We start from the raw sequence: 23,312 nt of genomic DNA, 5'->3' as shown, positions 1-23,312 counted from the left end.
GGGTGAACCTAAAGTTTTAACCGACCAAAACCATCTTGAAACCAAAGTCAATCTCCCGTGAAGTGAATGTTAATTAAGCAATACCTTTCTTTTAATTCTAAATAATTATAGTAACAACCTGAACTGTGAATTTTTAATATTTACATTCTTCAAAACAGGTATACAAGGGTTTTCGTCTCTTAAAATATTAAAATAATCGATTTATTCTATCGGAAAAACAGACAGTTGATTTCCCTTCGCCTAAAATGAGGAAGAGATGTTCAAAGACTCTTATGGCCAGGCACTGACAGGATGCTATGGACTCTCCACCAGTAAGCGCCTCTCTCTGTCTCTCTCCTGGTCAGTGAAAAGGTGAAAGAAGATTAAATCAGACAAAAAGAAAACTGTGCATATGCTGTATTGGACCCGCTGTAAAGGGGCAGAGTGGAGAGAGGCAGAGCACGCGAGGAGAGAGAGAGAGAGAGAGAGAGAGAGAGAGAGAGAGAGAGAGAGAGAGAGCGAGAGCGCTGGATGGAAAAGACTGAGATACAATAAGAGGACGCAGTTTTCCTCCTAGGTTGGATCGTTTGGACTGGTACCAGAAATCAAAGCCCGAAAGCTGGGGAATCCTAGCGCTCCAGGCAAGTAGTTATTATGGGGGGGTCTAGTCTTTTACCAAAGCAATTTCTGTCCACAAGTACTGAGTAGCAAACTGTGATGCAGTTCTAGGACAAAAGTACTTGAAGATTAACTTTTTTCTTGTAACCTTCTAACGTGCACTTAAGAGTTTTGTCTGACTACATGAACTGTACCGGAATTTGCTGTTTGTTTTTACAATATACACCATAGTTCTTGCGACGTGGAAGTCGGTTTAGTGTTGACTTATCTGCAGTACACACACACATACCACCTACACACATTTCTCTAAATAGATGTGAAGAGTAAATGTGTAAATGCACCTGTGTGCGCTCTCACAGTATAGTATTGACGGACGAAGGTACACATAAAGTTCAAGCATGTACTTCACCTTCATCAGAACTAATAATGCCAGAGGTTGGGTGACTGTATAAAATCAAATAAATGCACGTACATATGTTGTAGCTGGACTTTTTCACCTGCTCTGTTTGCTGTTTGAACATCTAATGAAAAGATCGATGGTATTCAGTTTATCTGTGTGATAGTGTCAACAGATTATATGGACAGCAATCGGATTCAACCGAGAGACTGACAAATCAACTGCAATTAACTGAGGCCGAAACCATCCAAATTCCTTGCACTGCATGGCATAGGAAATGCAGAAAGGGGTCTCCTGCTCACTTCTCCCATATAATTAGTAAAATGAAATGAAAAAATTATGTGTGTGTGTGTGTGTGAGTGTGTATATTGGAGTGATTAGAAGGGAATGCATTTAAATTCCACAATATTAATTTTGTTTCCATAGAAAAGGATATTTTATCTGAGCAACCAGTGCATTCATCGAGTCTGTCTGACTCTAACAGTCCAAGGCAAAGTTTATCATTACATTACACTGCAGAGTAAAACCAGGATTAACTGCAATTTAGGATTTTTTTTCTTCAAAATAATATTGAGTGTAATTAGATAGAATAGTTCTATCTAATTGCATTCAATATTATTTTCAGTGTAAATACCACATCATACCTAGAAATTCATATTTGATACAATATGTGCTGTAAGAAACAGAGATTTTACATATTCAGAAAACAAATTCACAGATAGAACCTTAAAGCAGTTTAGCTCAGTGAGACAAGCTCTGGCCTTTCTTGTTTGTAACTGTGTACACTTCTATCAGGAAAGGAATGAGATGTTTGCTAATCCCTCAGATCAGTTTGGTGTCTGTGACAACTTTTAAAAGCCACTCTTGCTGTGGGAAAAAAAAACCTCAGAGAAATCAATAGTTGTTTTGTCAAGAGCAACATACAAGAATTTTATAGCCAGGCAAACTGCAGCAGAGAGGTATATAACAACAGCACAGCCTGCTAGGGATGTACTTTATCAGTGCCTTGTCCTTGTGCTTTTTCCTTAGGCTCGTAAAAAGAATCCACAGTAATCTAGGCGTCCTCAGAGTATATTCATACTGTGGTGTTCTTTCTGGAGTGCTTCTGAATTGAAGGTATATTAATCATGTGCCAGTCGGCTCCTAATATACAGAAGTTAAAGGCTTGTTCTACTAACTTTCACAGAAAAATAAGAAAACTGGAAAATGCTGTTGGCTGAATATTTACATCTTAATGTAGAAGGCGCATACATAGTGAAGTGTTTTAAATTTCATAGTAGACATGTTAAGTCTATAGTGCTGTAAGACACAGGATATGTGGTTTTTTTTTAATTAGTCTATGCACTTCATAGAGCTTTCATCGGAAAAGTACTGGATTTAGAAGAAAAACTGGTACAACAGCATCCTGAAGACACGTGTACCGTTGTCTTCAATGAGCTGGACTGATAGTTACTTTTTCTAAAATAACCTTCCTTACACTGTAGGTAACAAAGGAGATTTTATATATATTGACGTATCCGGAATTGAGGCGATTAATTGGTAACTTTTCCGTCCATAAAACTCACTGACCCACTAAGTGCACTCGTTTTTGTATTTTCATAAAACCCAGCGACTAGAGGTGCCCTTAAAGAACAGCTTGTTCTCTCAAGAGGCTTTGCAGTGGAAATATCTGGTAAATTATGCCCTTTTCAGTAGTTATGTCAGCCTCTACAACAATAGATAAAAGATAGTTATATGATAAACACGAACAAATGAACATATCTGAAATAAAGTGAAAAGAAATGAACTTTTTTTTTTCAATCAACCTGTTTATCTTTCATATTTGCTTTGCAAGGATGTGGTACATACCAGCTTTATGCTTGTTTCATGCTTAGGAAAACATACAGTATTAGTGATGGAAAAATACTTTAAACATTCATTTACAGGTCCTCTGGAAATGAAAGTATTAAAAACAAGGAGGGGCAGTTCTAGAATACCCACAAAACCATCCTTCAGTGTACATATTTTGTAACTTTGTTTTCTATAGCATTAAATATGAGGAAAGAAGTAATCTTAACAAACGGGCAATTTTACTACTTCAGTGTGTTATGTACATGGGCAGAGTTACAGGAATGCAGAGGTCATTCATACTCAGAAAGCTGGTATATCAAATCAGCCTGTTACTCCGGGCCAGGTCTAAGGGCATGTGAAGGGCCTATGGGAAACAGAGAAGAGCCAAGTTATCCCAGAGAATCATAAAAAGGCTCAGAAACCTAATGGAACCTTCAGTCAAAACAAACAAAAAGAAAAGAAAACATAAAAACAAACAACAACAAAAAATCCTCACAAGAAACCGAACCAAAAAAAAAAAAAAAACAGCCCTTTTCAGAGGGTAAACTTGTGAATCTGCTCCAGAACTCTGGCGAATCCAGAATCAAGTATTTGCTTTCTGTACAAGTTAAAGCTCCAATGACCTTAATGGGGTGCCAAACAAGCCGTTTTATTTATTTATTTTTTAATGCAAAACCAGTGCGGTCTGGAAATTGCAAGCCCGCGTTCAGACTGTGAAGAGTGTGTATAATAATGCCTAATGCCTGTTAATTTTTTTTAAGTGATCTGTTGTTCTCACAAGTAAAACAGGATACTGACTGGATAAAGAAAGTAGAAGTTCTGAAGCGAGTTTGATGGTTGTTACTTTTACTCTGAACAATACAATCTACTGTACCATATAATCAGTTTCCTTAATAGTTACCTGTCAAAACTCCTGCGTCTTTACTACATGGATTAGCCCATCAGAAGCAGATTTGGGTTGGACACTTCACAAACAAAAAAAGATCATTCAAAATTCTTTAATATTTAATGCCACCTCCTCTGCACAAAAGCCAGCTATGATCCTGCATGTGTTTGGACTGCAGAGTCGGTTTCTGGTGAAGAAAGAAAGAAAAACAGTAAATACATGCAATCACAAATTTGAGGTTAAACGTTAAAGCGTTCTATTTTCCCTTATAATGGCAAAAGGCATTTTTGGAGATGTGTGCTGCATGTTATGAACAAGCAAAAGCACTCAAAAATTTGTCCTTGTACCACACCTCTTACACTTTAACATGCTATATATTTCACCATATTGCAGAGATGGCTTGCACAAATCTTTGACGAAAAACTGAAGTGAGACCAATAGTGAAGTTAAAATTGCCTGATCTAACCAAGCTGGGCGAGACTTCTCTGTTTTGTTGTTAACCCCTTGCACTGAATCTTCTGAAGCTGAAAGGGAAAGGGAAGGGGCTTTTGTACTAGTTGATCCTTAGGCTATTCTGGGGCTCAGGTTGGTGTGAAAGGGACGAGAAGGTCACTTGAAATCTCCTTTTATCTACTGCTATTTTCTCTCTGGATCAGCAACTTTGAATAGACACCATCTAATCGCTCTTAATAGAAAGAAACTGTGAGAATCAAAAATGCCTCTACTCTGCTGACTCTCTCTCTCCCTCTCTCTCTTTTCTTTGTGTGTATGTGTGTGTGTGTGTGTGTATCTATATTTATCAAGCTAGAAATGTATAGATGTAGATTCTCATTTCTGCTAAGACGTTTTTATTTAGAATTCTAACAACAATAAACGTTCGACCCAATAATTCTCCCTGCTAGAAAGACATTAGTCGAAATGGACGGCCTGGAAGTAGCTGACCGTTTTCAGAAAAGAAAGGGAGGCCGATTGATTTAGAATGAAGCACAATGTGAAAATGGGTAACTTCTTCTTCTTCTTCTTTTATCAGCAGAAGTGTCCCAGCCTTTTGTTTGAACAGGCCTAAAGATCAGAGGCTCAGAAAAGGGATTATGACACATTGAAGGGGGTCTATGTTTTTTATTCGGTAAGCACAATAAACATCATTATCTATGATTCTCCTGGTATCTTCCCCTTTAAAGTACTGTGATTGGCCTAGTGATGCTTGTTAACAAAAATTGTACAAAAAAAAAGCTCAAAACAAACAAACAAACAATAAAATAAAAAAAACCCTGACAGCCTACCGTTAATGAACTGAAGTTGAGTAATTAAATTAAGTGGGTGGGAGTATAGAAACCACTTTTTAAAACCAAAATGATGACAGCTAGAGAAAAAAGACCCCCCCCCTTTTTTTTTAAGGACTGAGAAGCTACTGCTAAGACTGCAGACTGGTCTCCCTTTTCTCTCTCTCTCTGGATGCTTTGGGTGTAAATTCCTTTAAGTGAATACTTTGTTGCTAGGGTTACACATTTCTTTTCCCAAACACAAATCTTTTACTCTATGGGACTAGCTAACTTAGCCCTGTGCAGAGTCCTGGATAAACTCTATGTCCATCTGCTATTCACCAACACCATCAGTATGAAAAAAAAAATGGGGGAACCCATCAACTCTAGAAGGAAGAAGTTTATAAGAAAGGCCAGTGAATACCACAGGGTTCTCTGATTCAACCCAAACGAAATTAAATGGAATAAACATTAAAAGTAACTAGTTGCACATTTTTTGAAGTTCCAGTGGGGCGTTAAACTGCTGTTTAACACATCCACTTACCTCTTCCCAGGATTCTATATAGCGTGACCAAAATTACATGCACAAATCTGATAATATTCTGGATTTACACATGCAATTTGACCACCTTAACAAGCCAATCAGTGCTGATAATTGCCACTTAACAAGCAATTTTTGACACTAATTGGCATTAATTGGAATTTACCTGCACAACTGGCTAAGCATATTCTGTAAAGTGGTGGGAGTACATTCTAATGTGCACTGCCAAAAAGGCATGGGCCTGGCATGGGCCTGGAATGGGCAGACTGTGGGCATTCTGAAAAATGATGTGCATAGGTATTTACACCGTTTTACTTGGTGCAAATGGATGCAGGCATGGTTGCTAGACATATCCTATAAACCCAATAGGCATATTCTATATGCCACGCCTAGATTTATACATAGTTTATAGAATACAGCTAGGTGAAAAATCTTTCAGCACCGATTTTACAGGTGCCATATATAGAATCTACCCTTAGTACCTACAACTCCTGAACCTCAGGCAATACTCCTCTCACTTTTCATTAGCTTTTAAAACTAAATTCTGCTAAAAGGAGGCTCTTTTGTCTGCTTTGCACATTTTTCTGTGAAGGGCGTAGACGGTCCTTCCTGTTGCAAACGTGCACCCGAGAGTTCATATGACAGCACTTTGCAAAATGCAAAAATCAAGCTTGAAATTTGACACTACACTAAGAAGTGCTAAGATCTGTTAGTTTAATGCACTGCTTTGCTTTATAAAATAGCCTGTAACTTGTGGATAGGGAAAAAGCAACATCCAAGTGCCATATGTAGAACTGGAATAGGAAAGGTGCAAAGACTTTTAAATACAAGACACTGAAAATCAGTTGTGTTGACAGGACATTCCACATCTTTCCTCCTGAAAGACAAGAGCAGATGCTGAGTTCAAAACTATTTTTTAAAAACTTTCTTAATTGCTTGCTTGTGCTAGATCTTTTCTTTTCCTTTTTTTTTTTTTTTCCCCAGTAAGCAAAGTTAAGCCCAATAGGAATAGGAGGAAAGAAATTGTATTTTGTGGTTTAACAAAATGAGACTACTTTGTGAAGCTGAGGTCTTAGGAAACAGTGTCAGGAATTTTCAAGGCATTCTTTCCAGTGTTTGAAAAAGCAGAGTCATATTTGCTAAACTGCTCTTTATGCAAATACAAATGAATAAATTACTCTCAAACCAGCTAGTTGGGTGTAATAGTTTAGCAGGACTAATTGCAGACAATGGAGCTGAAATGACGTTTCCAATTAGCTGCTGGTTGGAGTTTAGTTGGAGTATCTGTCAGCTCTAGCGATGCATAATTGCCTTATTGGTCACAAAACCATCATCTATTTAGAACATATGTGTTAATTACTCTGGATGAGCGTCGAAAAAGGCACCATAAATCTATTAGCACTTAAAAAGTCTATGGTGCTAGGAAGCACCCAAACTAATCTGCAGATTATCTCCAGTATGATGAATAGCCATCTCCAAGAAATAAACACATGTGTGTTCATGAACTTTGCACGTTCTTCAGTTACATTGGCGATACCACGTCGCCAAATACCGGCCTCGAAAGGCTGTACCTCCTACTTAGGTTTACATTATTTATTTTTTGTTGCTGTTAAAGAATGTTTTTTAAAGAAATCTTTTCAGTTGATCATGCTTGCAAACGAATCTGTTTTGGGAACTGATAAGGTTTATGGGACACATAGAATGTAATCCCCTGGAGAAAGGGAATTTAGCCTGTGCAGCGCATGCAGATGGTGAGAAGTACACGAATCCCATCAGGGCAGAACTTTTTGGAAGTGTGAACTTTACACAGGAGTTCTAGGAGACCTTTGGTAAAAAGGGTATTGTTAAAACATTAGTCTTTACAACGTTTACCTGGAAATGCTCTCTGCTGTCTGGGATAGATTTTCTCCTCTGCAGGCTGTAGATATCATACCTGCCTTGCGTTAAGAGAAATTAAATACAATGAAATCGACATGATTCTTTTATTTTCTTTAGCCACGTACTCCAGGGTGAACTTCACTCATTTTGAGACTATGGTCATGTTAAGCCAGTTCGATAGAATCAGTAAAATACTTCCTAATCCTTTCACGCCTGCTTTGGAGACAGGTGGATATAGACAGAGGTGCATTATCAGTCAACATCTCAGACCCTTGGGTCCCAAGGTATGTGAGGATATGAAACTTCATCTCTGCCTAAGGAGTGAACTGCTGTGAAAGCTGTTCAAAGATAAAAATGGACGTGTGTGAAGGACATTTGTACTCATATTCACGAAAATACAGCTGCTTTAGTCTAGAATATTTTGTTGGAATCGTTAACGTAATACCCCCTATCTAGAAGGTATATCTTATTTTAAACGTTTGTTATTTGTCGTGGTGTACCTAACTAGTCGATTTGAGACTCTTTTCAGTCAAGCTCAACTCAAAACTCCTTGCATTTTAAAAACAATTAAAACTTTTTTTTGCACTATATCTTTCATATTCTTTTCCGATTTTTTTTAAAAGAATTGTGCATCATTAACCTTCAATACATTTTTGGTTGTCTGCTATGATTATCTGATTTAGATTAGGACATCTATATGAAATGGGATACCTTATTTTAAGCTCAATTTAGTTCATAATAGCAGCCCTGTGAGGTGTGGTTAATTGGCACGGATAAAGGCGTAATGACTTTGACAGGGAGATGGCAATGATCTTTTAATGCATTTTTTTTAACAGTGGCAAGGAATTTCTTCGGCAAAAGAGTAATAAAATGTGATTTTTTTTTACAGGAACAGATTTGTACTCTATAACTGGTGATTTGCAGTCAAAAGCAAATAGGTTTTATAAGATTTTGGCTTGGAACCAGTACGGTTTTATGTTATCCAAGCTTAACTATTGATCTGAATATATTCTGAATCATTCATTGCCTTACTCATGCCAATCACTGTCCGATGTATGGTATAAAACTGCATTGCACCACCCCGGGCTATAGTGTTTCGTATCAATACAGGTGGGACTATTCTTCTCGTGCTCCTTGTATTTGTTCAGTACAGTTTATGACAGTTAAAAGTTCCAACAGTTATTGACACCGGTGTAGCTTTTACAGTCTTTCCCCCCCCCTCGATTCCCGAGTACCTGTTGTCTAGATAATTTAATTTTTCTTTCCTTTAGATGTGATGACATATACCTACTAGACTGAGAACTGATAAACTACAGCAATGCTTGTAGAATTTCTTTTTTTTTTTTTCTTCAGTGTAATATCTGTAATAAAAGGTATGTTATAATACCAGTCATGAAAGTATTTTTCTCGTGTTTTTTTTTTTTTTTTTGCCTCCAGAGAAATTCTACCCTTTAGCAGCAAAAACACATCGGAAAGTTAAACTTAATTCAAATAAACGTTCTACCAAAACATATTGTTGGTTTTTTTCTGGAAAATGTGAACCAATTTTGGTGTTCGTGGATTTCTTATTCCATTTTTGCGCCTTTCAACTTTGCAATAAAGCATGCTAACCTTGGTTTCTCAGGTTTGAGCTCCCTCTGCAAGCAAGAAGAGAAATTGCTTCCCTTTACTTTACATCTTTTATTACACTGCAGAGGTTTCTACTGCACCCACTGTCTGAGTCGCTCGCATTTAACAAGATGGAAACACCTGTAAGAGTTTTCTTATTTACAGAAGTAGCTTTGACCGTCGTTTCGTCCGACCTATACTAAAATTAAAGTTAAACTTTGAAAACACCTTACGTCTGTATTGTATGAGTAGTTGGCTAAGTTTGATTTGTCTCTGTCTCTTTTTTTTTATCAATGTTTTTTTCCTCTATGGAAAGGAATTATAAATTGTTGAATTATACAGCTATGTAGACGTTTAAATGCAAAATATTTACATCAAGCTGTGAAAAAATGATATATTATTACAGTTTCCCTAATCATACATAGTTCACGTCCATTCTGTTGTAATGATTCCCTTTTTTTTTCCTGCAGCCACTGAAGATAAAATATGTTAGCTGAATTTGTGTACGCACTTGGGCAGAATACAAGCTAGTTTCTTCAAACTTAAAAGGCCTACAGCCTTCATAACCTCTAATGTGAGTTTGCAGTAGTGTGAGAGCAAGATACTGTGCTTATATCTTGTATGCTTGCGGATCTGTGCTTAGGAATACAGAAGACAGGCGCAGGCAGAAACATCCATACGTGTGAAGATGTGTGAGCGAGTAACACAGACCTAAGCTATGGCCCTAGCCATATTTTATCCAACACAGTATCAGCAAATTAAAGAGCTTGGAGGCACGGTTGGTTTGTTTGGACCCTTCAAGCAAAAAGTTGCTCCCCTGTCCCTGACATGAACAACAGGCAGAAACTGAAATAAAATCACAGACATGGAGAAATATAAACCAGGTAACCCACAAAGCAGCCGTTACTATTGCTTTCAGGAAAGGGATCTATATTTAAAAAAAACTGTTTAGATAAAAGCATAGATAAATATAGTCCGTAGTTATTTCATGGCCTTTGCACAGGGAAGAGACTTTTACTGAGCAACTCGACTGAAGCAGAGAGCTAATTCACTGGTCTCTCTATAGTAGGGAGGGTGCAACACTCAATACCAAATTTATCCCTCCCTGGACAGAATTGTCTGTTCAAAAATGGGGGTGTTTAAAGCACCCACTATCTTCAAAGAGCTGGCGTCTATGCACAGTAGCGCAAAAATTGTCCACTGCATCTCCAAGCTGGAGCTTGACTATGTACAAAATCTGGGGGACTCGGCTGTCACCCGCGTAGCAGGGGGTGAAAATGGTGGCAAGGCCACTTGATCCTTTCAGTGGAAGGGAGATTTATTCAAAGCACTGTAAGGGGAGATCCAATAAAGGGCGTTTTGTTAGTTGCCAACTGTTCACAAAACTGGACGGGCACCGTAAGATTCCTGCCGGTTTATATGAAAACTTATGTTTATCCGTACTAGGGTCACTGAAAGAACTTGATGTCCTAACGCCAGCTCTGTGTTACTGCGTCTGAAAGATACCTACTTCCGGCTCTTTTCAGTCAAATGTATCGGGTATATATTCGAGTTTGATACCTTGCCTTGCGGCTGATTGACTGGCTAATACTTGATATATGGGTTATATCAGAGTGGAGGTGATGCAAAGACCTGGTGATATCTTTATTTATGGAGTGTATGGGCATCTATCCCCCTTATTATACAGTAATTCCATCACAAACCAGCAGGCGGTTGGTGAGCAAGAATGTTGCTGACAGCAGCAGAAACCCAACATTGCTTATTTTGTTACAGAACATATAATATTGTTTTAATGCTGTGTGGAAAGCATTGCTACAACATACTACCAGAAAGCAAGCTTCATCCCTACTATCAGCGGCTCTAAGCGTCATCTGCTAATCTTTCTGTCATTTGGTAACAAGCAAACAAAATAAACTAATAATTTGTTTCCCTCTTTTTGGCCAACAGGTGTCCATGTTAGTGAAATGCTTTACACTAAGCATAAACAGGGATGGGAGCAGGGGGAATCCCAGGTTTGCATATGAATATATAGAACAATCAGACCATTAGCTGGAAACATCTGCAGTACGAGATTAACAATGTTAGTCTTGCAATAAATGTTACACACACACTGCTAAATTATGCCTTTCTGGGATACAAGAACAAAATGTATTTAGAGCAATTATAACCTCAAGCTTTGACAGAGTTAACGGGACCGCGTGTTTGTTATTCTATTCTTTGGGTTCTAGCATTGTGTGGTTGAACATTGTCTTGCTGCAAACAGGGATTGTGCAAAGGAAAACGCTATTTTCAAACAAAAAAACCTTCTTTTTAAACTCTGAGCTAACTCTCCCCCTTCCCCTTTCCAAACCCCTCCCCCTCAAATAAACTGAAGCTAGTCAAAGCAAACAGAGGAACAGTTATCTGCCAGTCCAGATGTTGTCATGCCTGGACAGCAGTACTGAGCAGGTAAGACAGAACAGAGAGAGAAACTGTTCACAGTAAACATTTAATTGGCAACGACTTCCACGTGGAAGGTGGGGAGAAACTGCGCGGGGTTTCTTTTCAGACCAATCCACCACTGCTGCTGGACTACTATAGCCCAGTCAGTCTGTGGATGTGGGGGCTGCCCTGGATATGTTTTCTTTCAGGATGTCATTTTAAGGGGTAACAGCGTAGGCGAAACTAAGTGATTTCATTTTTTTTTTGTCTGTAGAAACGTTTATATCTCCTTTCCTGGGAATTTAATTCAAGACTTCTTTGTTTTATTAGGGATAGGCTGGCTCCTATCAGCTTGTTCTTTGACGGCAGAACCGCTTGAAGCAATTAAGTTCAACAGTTAGCACAGCTTCAGCGCCCCCCAGCAGCCTGAGCACCCGGTCCCTTCAAAGTATCAAATGAAGGGGGTGGGGGAGGGGAGGGGGGGAGATCAAGCAACCTCCTGCGTCCAGGGTGGCGAAAAACCAGCAAATGTGTAACCTTCAGCCCACTGTTTATTCTAGCAGTGCAGGCAAACTCCCCTTCCCCCAACCATCCCGGACCTACCCTCCCCCTTCCCAATTGTTGCATATCCAACCACCCTGCACCCTGCATGGTGGGGTTTTTTTTCTCAGCCTCCCTCGAAGTATCTTTGTCCAAGCAGAGACTTTTCAGAGCAATTCATTTCACCTTTGGTTTCACTGCCTGTACTGCAGATGCTGGCAGGAATGACTGGTTGGCTACCAAGAAGGCAGCCGCCGGTATCTTCGTGGATGAGTGAGTGGGCATTGCAAGGAACAGCCCGGGTAACTTGTAGGACTGATTCTGCACCTTTGGGCACCCACTGCAGTGTTTCTTCCCTCTTTGAAGGATTCTTTAAATATCCCACTCAGCACGGGGATCCGCTGGCAATTGCCTTACACATTTGTTTTCACTCTGACTAAGGGTAGCTAGCAACAGTAAATTCTGCCATTGATGATCCTGGACTTTTGCCTACACAGAGGGATTTGACTGTAAGCTGCCATATGTTTTATGCACTAAAATACAATTCTTAAATAAAAATTCATCAAGTGTTTAGTAGCATGCCCAGACTGACGTTTTCATGGTTTGTTCACAGCGGGAGCTGCTAGAAGTTGCATCAGTGACAAATCTCTTTGTACGTTTGAGATCTGAATATTTGCCCAACTCTTTTTTTTTTGAGAGAGAGAGAGCATGGAGAGCATTCCCCTGCACATGAAACACTTCAGACTAAAGCAGAGATCGATACAATGAAGTGCATCGATTGACTATTTTTGTTTCTAAATAAAAACCTGCATTTTGATAGGTAGTCTAAGTCGATTTCCTGGGAGTTCATCATTCTTAGTACAATGTAACTCCAGTAATCGTAAACATATTTGTAGTAATTAAAGGATCCTTGAGTATAATTTAAAACGCATCTGCCCTGATAGGAACGCATTCCTAAAAGGGTGATTTTAGATTGAAGGCTGCATTTGCTGCTTATCATCAACCATGCAGCAAAATATTTTTATACAGGTTTTATTGTCTCCTTTCCCGGTCGGTAAGTGGTTTGGAATATTTCACTTTATGGGTGACCTTGATATCAAACACCTCACCCTCTTTCCGTCTGGATGACTGTACTTGAGTTCCAGGACAGGTTTCATATAGCCTCCCTCTTGTACACTGAATTGTTAACTTTGAGAATATTTTTGTTGGTTTCACAAGTTACAATTTCTGTTTTCATCAAGGGTGACAGCTTTGTACCCTATGTCACATGTTAATTGTATCAATATAAAGGACTGATGATAAACTATTAAAAATGTACATTGTTGTAATGGCTCATTTACTGTTGGCACACTTAGAAACATGTCTTAAAACACTTAACTCAGCAAATGAATCAATACATATAGCCAACAATTTTTTTTAATAAAGGGGGTTTGTAATAAAATACATTTTTATCTATAGATCTAGATATTATAAGAGCTCCATTAATACATGGCAAATGTGAGCCATTCAGGAAAAAGTGAAATTATAGACATTTGCCCACGGTCTGGCATCAGTATGGAAGAGAAATCTTTATTTGACAAAATAGGCAATCAACCAAAATCCATCCTCTTTAAATAAACTGATTCTCCAGTATTTTCCCAGTGTTGCTGTAAGTTGTTGTCTGTGATGTTCCCCAGGGCTCTTTCCTCTGCTCTCTGATTTGGTGTATAAAGGCAGCTCTGAATGATGGATTACTGTGTCATTGCAGCCTGCAAAGGATTAATTTGTTTCATTGATTTCTCTTTAGGCAGATTGCCAGAATTCACAGCTTCCCACCTTTCCCCAAGACTTCTAACAGTAATAGACAGTAATAGCCTAAGACAAATAAGCCTTTTCTTGTAAAAACTGAACCACAACATCTGAAGTTCCAATAAAGCTGAGGATATATTTCATTTTACTACAACTCTTAGTGTTGTTTATTTATTTATTATCTTTATTTTATTCATTTTTAAAATTTGTTTTTGCATAGAGCTATAAGTTTATATTTTAAGCTAAATTCTCTTTATTTCTCCTTTATGAATGCTTATTATAAAACAATACTAATGTAAATTATATTTATAAAGCTATCTATGCATTCAATCAAGGATAACAATACATAACCTCTAACTGTAATGCATCTTTTCATTTAAGAAATGAACTAACACATATCTTCTCAAGAAACCCACTGACTATTCCATATGCACTAATAGTTATCTTGCCAACCACTGTAAAACACAGCATCATACAACCTTGCAAATGTAAATGAATCAATGTAATCTCTAACAACTGTTAAATGTAAGCCACATTGAACCGAAACTCATTTTTGGATAATTGTGGGATACAAGCATGAATAAATAAAATAAGTAAATATTCCTCCAGGTTTTATAAATGGCGACTAAAGCTCTGTGTGCAAATCAGCACACTTAGCTGATTTGCGCATGGAACTTAATTGGTTAACAAGCCAATCAACGTCAATAATTGGATGTTAACAACCAATTAACAGCACTACCTGGGACTTGGGACTAATTAGTATTTACATGCATAACTCACTCACGTATATAAAAAGTGATGTCCGTAAATCACACTGCGTGGCTCTCAAAACGGGGCGTGGCCATGGGGGCATGGGCAGGTCATGGACATTCCTTAAATTTATGTGGTGTTATAGAATATGCCCAACAGGCACCTAAATTAGCCATGCATTTTTACACCAGGTTTTAGTTGGTGTAAATGGCCACAATTAAATTTAGTCACAGGAATGGGCACCATGTGTATTCTTTTTTTTTTAAATTTATTTTTATTAATTTTTAACCAATATATCTCCCAAAATGAATGAGATAAAATAGAAATAGAAAACTAATACAGTTACATATAGTAATATATAAAAAAACGAAAAAGATATACACTTTCATCCATAATAAACTTTGTAGGATCCAAGAGTTTAAGAAAAAGAAAAGAAAATATATCACTTGATTATCGCATACCCATAAAACATTCCCCAACCTGTCACTACAGTGTGCGCATGAGACTATACAATGACATTTATTCCTTCTTTAGCTACAAGAAATTCCTCTAGTTGCTTGGGTTCAAAAAATTGAAACTGTTTACCCTGAAAAAAACACAAAACATAAGCAGGGAAATTTCAACACAAAATTGGCGCCCAAGGCCAAAATCCTTGGTTGAAAGGCCAAAATGGCCTTATGCCTTTTCTGTGTTTCTTTTGAAAGATCAGGAAATATTCTAACTTTAGAACCAAGGAACTGCGTATCTAAATGTCTAAATGAAAGTTTGAAAACAGCATTGCGGTCCATCTCCAGTGCAAAAGATACCACCATAGTAGTTCTCTGTATAATTACTTCCAACGATGATTCCAAAAAGGATGTGAGGTTCATGCCATCTCCAGCTTGACCTTGAGGGGTCTCACCAGAAAATTTCCCCGAGACCAGTAAATTCTGTTTTCGCATTATAGGTGGATATGAGTCACCTAACATCCCCAGGACTTCAATTAGGTATTTCTTAACTATGTCTACAGATGAAATTAGAGGCGACCTAGGAAAGTTGAGCAGTCTCAGATTACGTCTCCTAACTTGTTTTTCCAAGTACTCCAACCGACGATGTGTAAAATTCTTATCCTTAATTGAAAGTGCACCCAACGATTCCAAAGTCTGAATTTTAGTCTCTAGAGAATTTATTTTAGAAGACTGCTGGGCAGTTTCCTGTGCTTGGTGAAGAGCAGCTTCAGACAAAGATTTTATATCTTTAGTATTTTTCAAAGTCAAATTTTTTAAAGAAGAATGCATATCAGATGTAAGGTCCCAAAATGACTCCAATGTCACAATGGTAGGTTTCACAAAAACCCGGATAGATACATCAGGAGTAACCGAACTGGATATGTGGTAAAGAGTACTCACTGCTCGTTGAGGTAACGTTTGTGCTGCATTCTGTATTATCTCCTGGCCCAAAATCAGATTCTCAGCTGCTATAGAAGCGTGCCCTCCCTGTTCACCTGGTTCTTCACAGCCGGGGTCAGGACCAACCATAGCTGCATTACTTCCTAGCTGTGGTGGTGCCGCTCACAAAACACTGCTGACTGACGCCAAAGCTTCAGTTCCAACAGAGGAAGAAGACGCCTTTGTGGGTCCAGCTAAATTCCGAATCTTTCGAGGATCATCTGCGTCATAGCCTGGGTCGCAGTGGAAGTTGAGGGAAACTCCCACACCTTCCCTCTCCTCTTCCCCATAACTGAGGTGCAAAGAGCTGCTTCAACCAGTGACTCGAGATAAAATCCGGGAGCTGACGGTGCGGTAAATCGTCACGGCGTCATCTTGGATCCGAGCGGCGCCATTTGTATTCTATAAACTACACCTAACTTTAGATGTGGTTTATAGAATAGCATTAAGCATATTTTCTTTCGGCGCTGATTTTTATGGTGCCATGTATAGAGTCTAATCTATTATGTGCAAATGAATAGAGAAATATTTGAAATGTCATGGCCCATTGAATGCCATTGGATACTGACCTGTTGTCTATTTGATAAAGTGGATGTTCATTGCTAGCAGGCATAGCACAAACTGTACGAGCTTGAAAGGAAGCCTGTGAACAGTTGCTTACTTAACGTTTTATCAAAGGCTGTAGAAAACAAACAAAGGGCAACAGGGAAATGGGGCAATGGCTTCCAAGTTTAGTTGTATTTCTAATAAGTTTATTATTAGAGAGGGTTTTAGTTTCTAATATTTGAAATGCATTTCGTTCTCCCACGAACTGGTGGTGTGATACAGTAAAAAATAGCATTCAATATATCCCATAGACAATCCTGTTCAATTATTTTATCTGGGTAATATGGCAGAGCCAAGGTAAAGATATATACAGTATGATGAGGCAATCACAAGTTTAGTAAGAGTCAATCAAAATCTTGCAGAGAAGAAAGTTAAAGGGTCAGGATGGATTCTATTACAACTTCTACTTAACATTTCTTCAGTATTACTAGAGATAACACAGTACTGTGTTAACATATATAAGAGACTGCCCCTGTTTCATAGAGTTTATAATCATGAAGGCAAACACACAGGATTAATAAGACTTTGAGAATTTAATTTATTAAAGAAACAGTTAAAATGAACAAGGCTATGATTAGGAGAAGCGGGGATTAAGATTTAAAAGCAGATCCAAAAAGGTGGATTTGAATAAGGTCAGAAGAGAACACGATGCACCAATTCAGGAAGTCTATTCTAAGTGAATGATGCAGCAGAGAGTGAGGAGATGTTGATGAAAGAGATGGGCATAGATATTTGCCCAATGAATGGAGTCTACACAGAGACAAAGAGAGAAGAGATAGTGATGATCTGCAGAATGTATGCACTGTAGGTGAGTAAGAAAAGCTTGAACTGTGTGTGTGGAAGCAGAGAGGGATCCAATGCACTGACCTGGAATGCAGAGTTATATGGGTCTACTGAGAAAGATAAGTTACACATCTGAAATTGGAACAGATTGACGTGGAGAGACATGGTCCACTGGGAAACCCATGAGTGGCAGGCTGGATGAGTCTAAGCAGAAGGTGATGAAAGAGTGGATAAGAGTTTTGATAGTTTGTTTAAAAAGGAATGGGCAGATTTTGGTGGCTGTAGAGAAAGACAGAACATATTTTAGCAGTGTTTTGGATGTGTATAGAGTAGGAGAGACGAAAGTGGAAAATGACCCAAGGTTACTGATGCAACTGGAAGAACGGCAGTGTTATCCAAAGAAATAGAGAGAAGAGGACATGGTTTTAGGGGAACAGATTAGAAGGTCTATCTCAATCATGTTAAACGTAAGTGTTGGGGAAAGGGGCACACAGACCCTGGACCCACCATAATTCTCATGCCAACTGGCCTCATCAAACTTTTTGTGCCAGCTGCCCCTTTCTCCTACCTGTCCAGCACCTCTAAATCTGCTGTGCAGCAGGGTGCTTCTTTCTTCACTCCTGCTGCTCTGCCTGTTCTCTGGCTGCTGGTACTGTGTGGCTGTTAAAATCAGACAGCAACTGCTTCCTGTTTCCTGCATGATACGGGAAGTAGTTGCTCTCTGCTTTCAATTCTTGTGTGGTGCTTGCTCCCTGCTCTGCAGTGGATTTTGAGGAGTTGGGCAGGTAGGAGAAGGGGACTGACCCTGGCAACGTGAAAGGGCGATAGGGGCTGGGGGACCAGGGTTGACAACGGGGCTGGTAGGAGATGGGTGCTGGGGCTTGGAGATAAATTTGATAGAGGGGCTGAGGCCTGGAAAAGGAGGCAGGGGGCTGATGCAAGACTGGGGATGCAAAAAGGGCTGATTCTGGCAGATGGTGGGAGCGACAGAAGAGGGCTGATGCTGGGGGCAGGTGGCAGAAATGGGCTGAGACTAATACAGATGTTGGGAACAGTAGGTAAGGAGTGGGTCTGGAGAAATAGAGCTCATGCTGAGCTGAGAAAGGGGGCATGTGGGGGAAGGGGCTGGGGCTTGGAGATAGGTCTGATGCTGGAATGGAAGAAGGAAGAGAGAAGGACAGATTTTTACCTAAAATTGACTAAGCATAAATCAGGGTGGGAGCTAGAGGTGGAATCATCCCTCCCCGCAAGAAAGGTACTGTGTTAAGGTTAACGTATCAGTGGAGCATTTAGATGGCAGTACAGAGAATTCCTGAAATGTCCATTATAGAGAGATAGATTTGAGACTCATCAACAACAGGAGAACTAATAAGATCAGAAGGGGTGCAATTTAAAATTTATATGCAGGTAACATCTAACTATTTATATGATTGTGCGCCTTTATTTCTAGTGACTTAATAATTGCATACAATTTCTTTTTGGATGCAGAAGAATAGGTTGAAATTAATAGTAATATTAATTAATGAGTTCTTTTATGGGTGTAAAAACCCTCCCCCCCCCCCCCCACTGATTTCAGTGAGCAGCCCAGTTTTAATTTAAAAGTGTAGTGGTGTATGTTACTCTATGACTATGTGCAAATGCAATAGAGATCTAGTGTTGATCTTAAGGGAGTTCCAAGTGCTATTTCTTTGATTTGCACCAAGTCACGCAATACTACTCCAACCTTTGGCCACCTGAAGGTCCAGGAAGTACCGCTCAGACCTTGCCAACACCTGCACATGTGCCACTGTCCTGGCAATTGGCTCTCTGCAAACTTGGTTCTTGCATATGGGCAAATCCCCCCACCCACAGGCTACTGTATACTCCCTGATGGTTTCTCTGACCTCACAACAACTAGGGGTCACACAGTTCCCAGAAAGGCGCTCACAGACTACACTTCAAAAATACTGGGATCATCTAGCAACTTATCTGGGTCACTGATCAGTCTTAGATACAGTGCTAAAACACTTATTAACAAGGATGTACAGTACAAAAAAAGATTAAACATATGTAAGCAACAAAACAGAAGAGAAGAAAGTGGATTGTCGTACAGTAAAATCTGTTACATTTGATATTGACTTGACTGCAAACCTGACACTGCAGTTTTCCCCAGCAGGATGGGAGTTAATCCTGCTGGAGTTACAGCCAGATTTCCTGGGCTTTTGCAGCAATACCATCAGAGAGAGTTGTTGTTTTTCTCACTGTTTCTCTCCTGCTAAAAAGGGCGCTTTTCTGTGCTCAGACACTGCATCTGTAACATTGTTTCTCTTGTAGCTTTTACTGCAACTGAAGGGTAAAGTGGTAGGGTAGCCATGGTAGCCCAGTTTTAAAGGTAATAAATAGAATTATAACAAAACAAAGGAAAGAAAATAAGATGATACCTTTTTATTGGACTGCAAATATTCTAATAAATAAATAAATAACAATAAACTGAAGTAACCCTCACTCAACATAATGTCAGCAGTCTTGCTCTGGATCAAGGATTAACCCTGTCATTTCCAGGTGATAGTGATTGTAAAATGCTGCTCTTTTATGCTGCCACCTGCTGTTTACTGTTCTTAGGGGACAGGATGCTTTACAGGAGGGAAGAAAGCTTAGGGCAAACTATGAAGAGTATGAATAAAATGAATATGATATACTGACTTTTGTATTATTTTGTGTAATGTATATTGCTTTGGGTTAAACTGTAGTTTAAGAAATACAGAATAAAATAAATGTATGTACAAATATGTATAAATCCCTTGGGCCTGATATTCAAAGTGAGCTATACATTTGCTGGGAAGTGGTGGATGCATAATTTTGTTTATGTACATATTTTTGGCCCTTATACAGATAAAACTGGGCTTCTTACCTGGCTAACAGGTCAGATTTTATCTACATAAAAAAAAGGTTGACAAAGATGGTGGGGCAAAGTTGTAGTCAGCACTCGTACATGTAGTAGTAACATTCAGACACTTACTAAATAGATAAGTTATGCAATTCTGATTTAGCAGGCCTAAATCTCGTTGAATAGTCACTGGCACACATGTTGATCAGACAAATTCAGTGGCACTAGTTGAATGGAAAACATCACTGAATATAAGTATAACATTAGGTGGCCAGCACTTAACTATTGTCGGCAATAAGCTTTAACCACTGCCAGCCTGACTAAATATCAGGCCCCTTGTTTTTCCACATGCTAATTGTACCAATTAAAGCCTTTGTTAGAAAGGAAGCATCTGGCAATGTTGATTCATTGCCTGATCACCAGTAGGCTCGACTATTATAATGCAGTACTGATTGACCTCCAAAGAAAAAATTGGCAAACCTATTCGACATAAGGAATAGTGAAGCATGTCTTTCATTGGGTTGTGTCCTTGGGTTATTATAAATCCAGATGTACAGTCACTTGTTGGCTATAGATTAAAATATTGGAATCAATTTAAACTATTAATGTTAGCTTTTAAAATGTATATGGTATGGCCTTATAATATTTGAGGGAGTCTTTCACTAAAGCTTAGCTTGAGTTATCTGCAGCAGGGCTCATAGGAATAAAATGGGCCCTGCTGCAGATAACTCGAGTGAAGCTTTAGTAAAAGACCCCCTGAATGACCAACTGCACTGATATGTACCTGCCAGACAGTTGTATTCCATGGACAAAATTCCATTTCACCTACCTGTGTTGCCTGAGGTTAGGTTAACAGAGATATGAAGGGTTATCCAATAATTCATTTCCTAAAAATATAATAATCACTATTGTGTTTTTAGGAAATTAATTACAATTAATTTGTTCACACTAGCTTTCTCTTGATTGGAAAACCTCTCTGGAAATTATTGTTCAATAATTGTTCATTTTCTGCTATTAAAGGGTTAGATTGAAAATGGGATTGTGTTGTAACTAGGAATTTTAGGGCTCCTTTTACAAAGCCATGCTAGCGATTCCTGCACGACAAATGCAACAAAGCCCATAGGAATTGAATGGGCTTCATCGCCTTTGCCACGACAGAATCGCTAGCATGGCTTTTATAAAAGGAGCACTAACAGGCTCATTTTCAAAAGAGAAGGATGCCCATCTTTCGACACAATTCGGAAGATGGGCGTCCTTCTCACAGGGTCGTCCAAATCGGTATAATCAAAAGCCAATTTTAGACATCCCCAACTGCTTTCTGTCGCAGGGACGCCCAAAGTTCAAGGGGGAATATCGGAGGTGTAGCAAAGGCGGGACTTGGGCGTCCCTAACACATGGACATCCTCGACCCATAATGGAAAAAAAATGGAATCCCTGACGAGCACTTGGACGACTTTACCTGGCCCTGTTTTTCTTACGACCAAGGCACAAAAAGGTGGCTGAAATGACCAGATGACCACCAGAGACAATTAGGGGTGACATCACCTTACTCCCCCAGTGGTCACTAACTCCCTCCCACCCTCAAAAAACATCTTTAAAAATATTTTGTGCCAGCCTCTATGCCAGCCTCAGATGTCATACTCAGGTCCATCACAGCAGTATGCAGGTACCTGGAGCACTTTTAGTGGGTGCAGTGCACTTCAGGCAGGTGGACCCAGGCCCATCCCCCTCCCTACCTGTTACGTTTGTGGAAGAAACAGTGAGCCCTCCAAAACCCACCAGAAACCCACTGTACCCACATCTAGGTGCCCCCCCCTTCACCCATAAGGGCTATGGTAGTGGTGTACAGTTGTGGGTAGTGGGCTTTAGGGGGGGGGGTTGGGGGGCTCAGCAGACAAGGTAAGGGAACTATGTTCCTGGGAGGATTTTATGAAGTCCACTGCAGTGCCCCCTAGGGTGCCTGGTTGGTGTCCTGGCATGTGAGGGGGACCAGTGCACTACAAATGCACAAATGCTGGCTCCTCCCACGACCAAAGTGCTTGCATTTGGTCATTTCTGAGATGGGCGTCCTTGGTTTATTGCCAAAAATCAGAAATGACCAAGTCTAGGGATGACCATCTCTAAGGACGACCAAAATTTCAAGATTTGGGCATCCCCAACCGTATTATCAAAACGATAGATGGACGTCCATCTTGTTTCGGTAATACGGGTTTCCCTGCCCCTCCATTGGGACGTTTTGCGAGGACGTCCTCAACAAAACTTGGGCGTCCCTTTTGATTAAACCCCTCTATGTGTCCTAGGCAGTGAAGGATACTGACATTCACATTTCCACCCTGATATCTCCTTCAGTTCCCTCCACTTTGATCCTCAGGCATTAGCACAGCTACATAGGAGTCATTCTGGGATGTTGAAACTCTTTAACAAACAGCCAAACAAACCTATCCTTGCCTGATTTATCTAAATCTTATGAGTAATGTCAGCAGTTGGGTAACGCCTGACATGCACGTTTTGCCCTATTCGTTAACATCAGCCCCTGGGTCCGATACATCTAATTAAGATGAGTATTTGAAATTACTTACAAATAAGACATAAAGTTTTAAAAAAAGTAAACATACAAACAAATCACGAAAATTGTGAACTGATGAAGAATTATGTGCAGGTTCCATTGCCATTTTTAAAGATTGGCAGTGTGCACAACTGAGGTCACGAAGAAGGAGATATGCATTAAATGATTGATAGATGAAGTATGGTGGTAAAGAAGTGAGGTGGTGGGAATGAATTACAGTATCATAAAAGTTTAATCCCACAGTAAATAAGGAATTAAGATTGCCGGTGTGAGAAATGCCTAACATCTAGGCACAGTATTTATGCCAATTATAGAGCTGGCATAAGTGCGGGTAACTAAATGAAGCAAGGATGTGTGTAACTTAGTGTTCTGCATGTGGGATATATAAGTGGGAGCCCGCCTATGTCCTACACATACTCAACCACTGTGTACACCCTTTGCAAATATGTATTATGTAAATTAAGTGGGTATTTGCAGAACAGGGCTTAGGTAAAATATTGGCATTTAGATGTATATATGCACACATATATACGTATATATCATTATTCAGAACATTTATGCCTGTA

The sequence above is a fragment of the Microcaecilia unicolor genome, chromosome 2 (assembly GCF_901765095.1).
Source record: "Microcaecilia unicolor chromosome 2, aMicUni1.1, whole genome shotgun sequence".
NCBI lineage: Eukaryota > Metazoa > Chordata > Amphibia > Gymnophiona > Siphonopidae > Microcaecilia > Microcaecilia unicolor.
The sequence above is the reverse complement of the archived record's forward strand: the minus strand, read 5'-3'. Positions refer to the sequence as shown.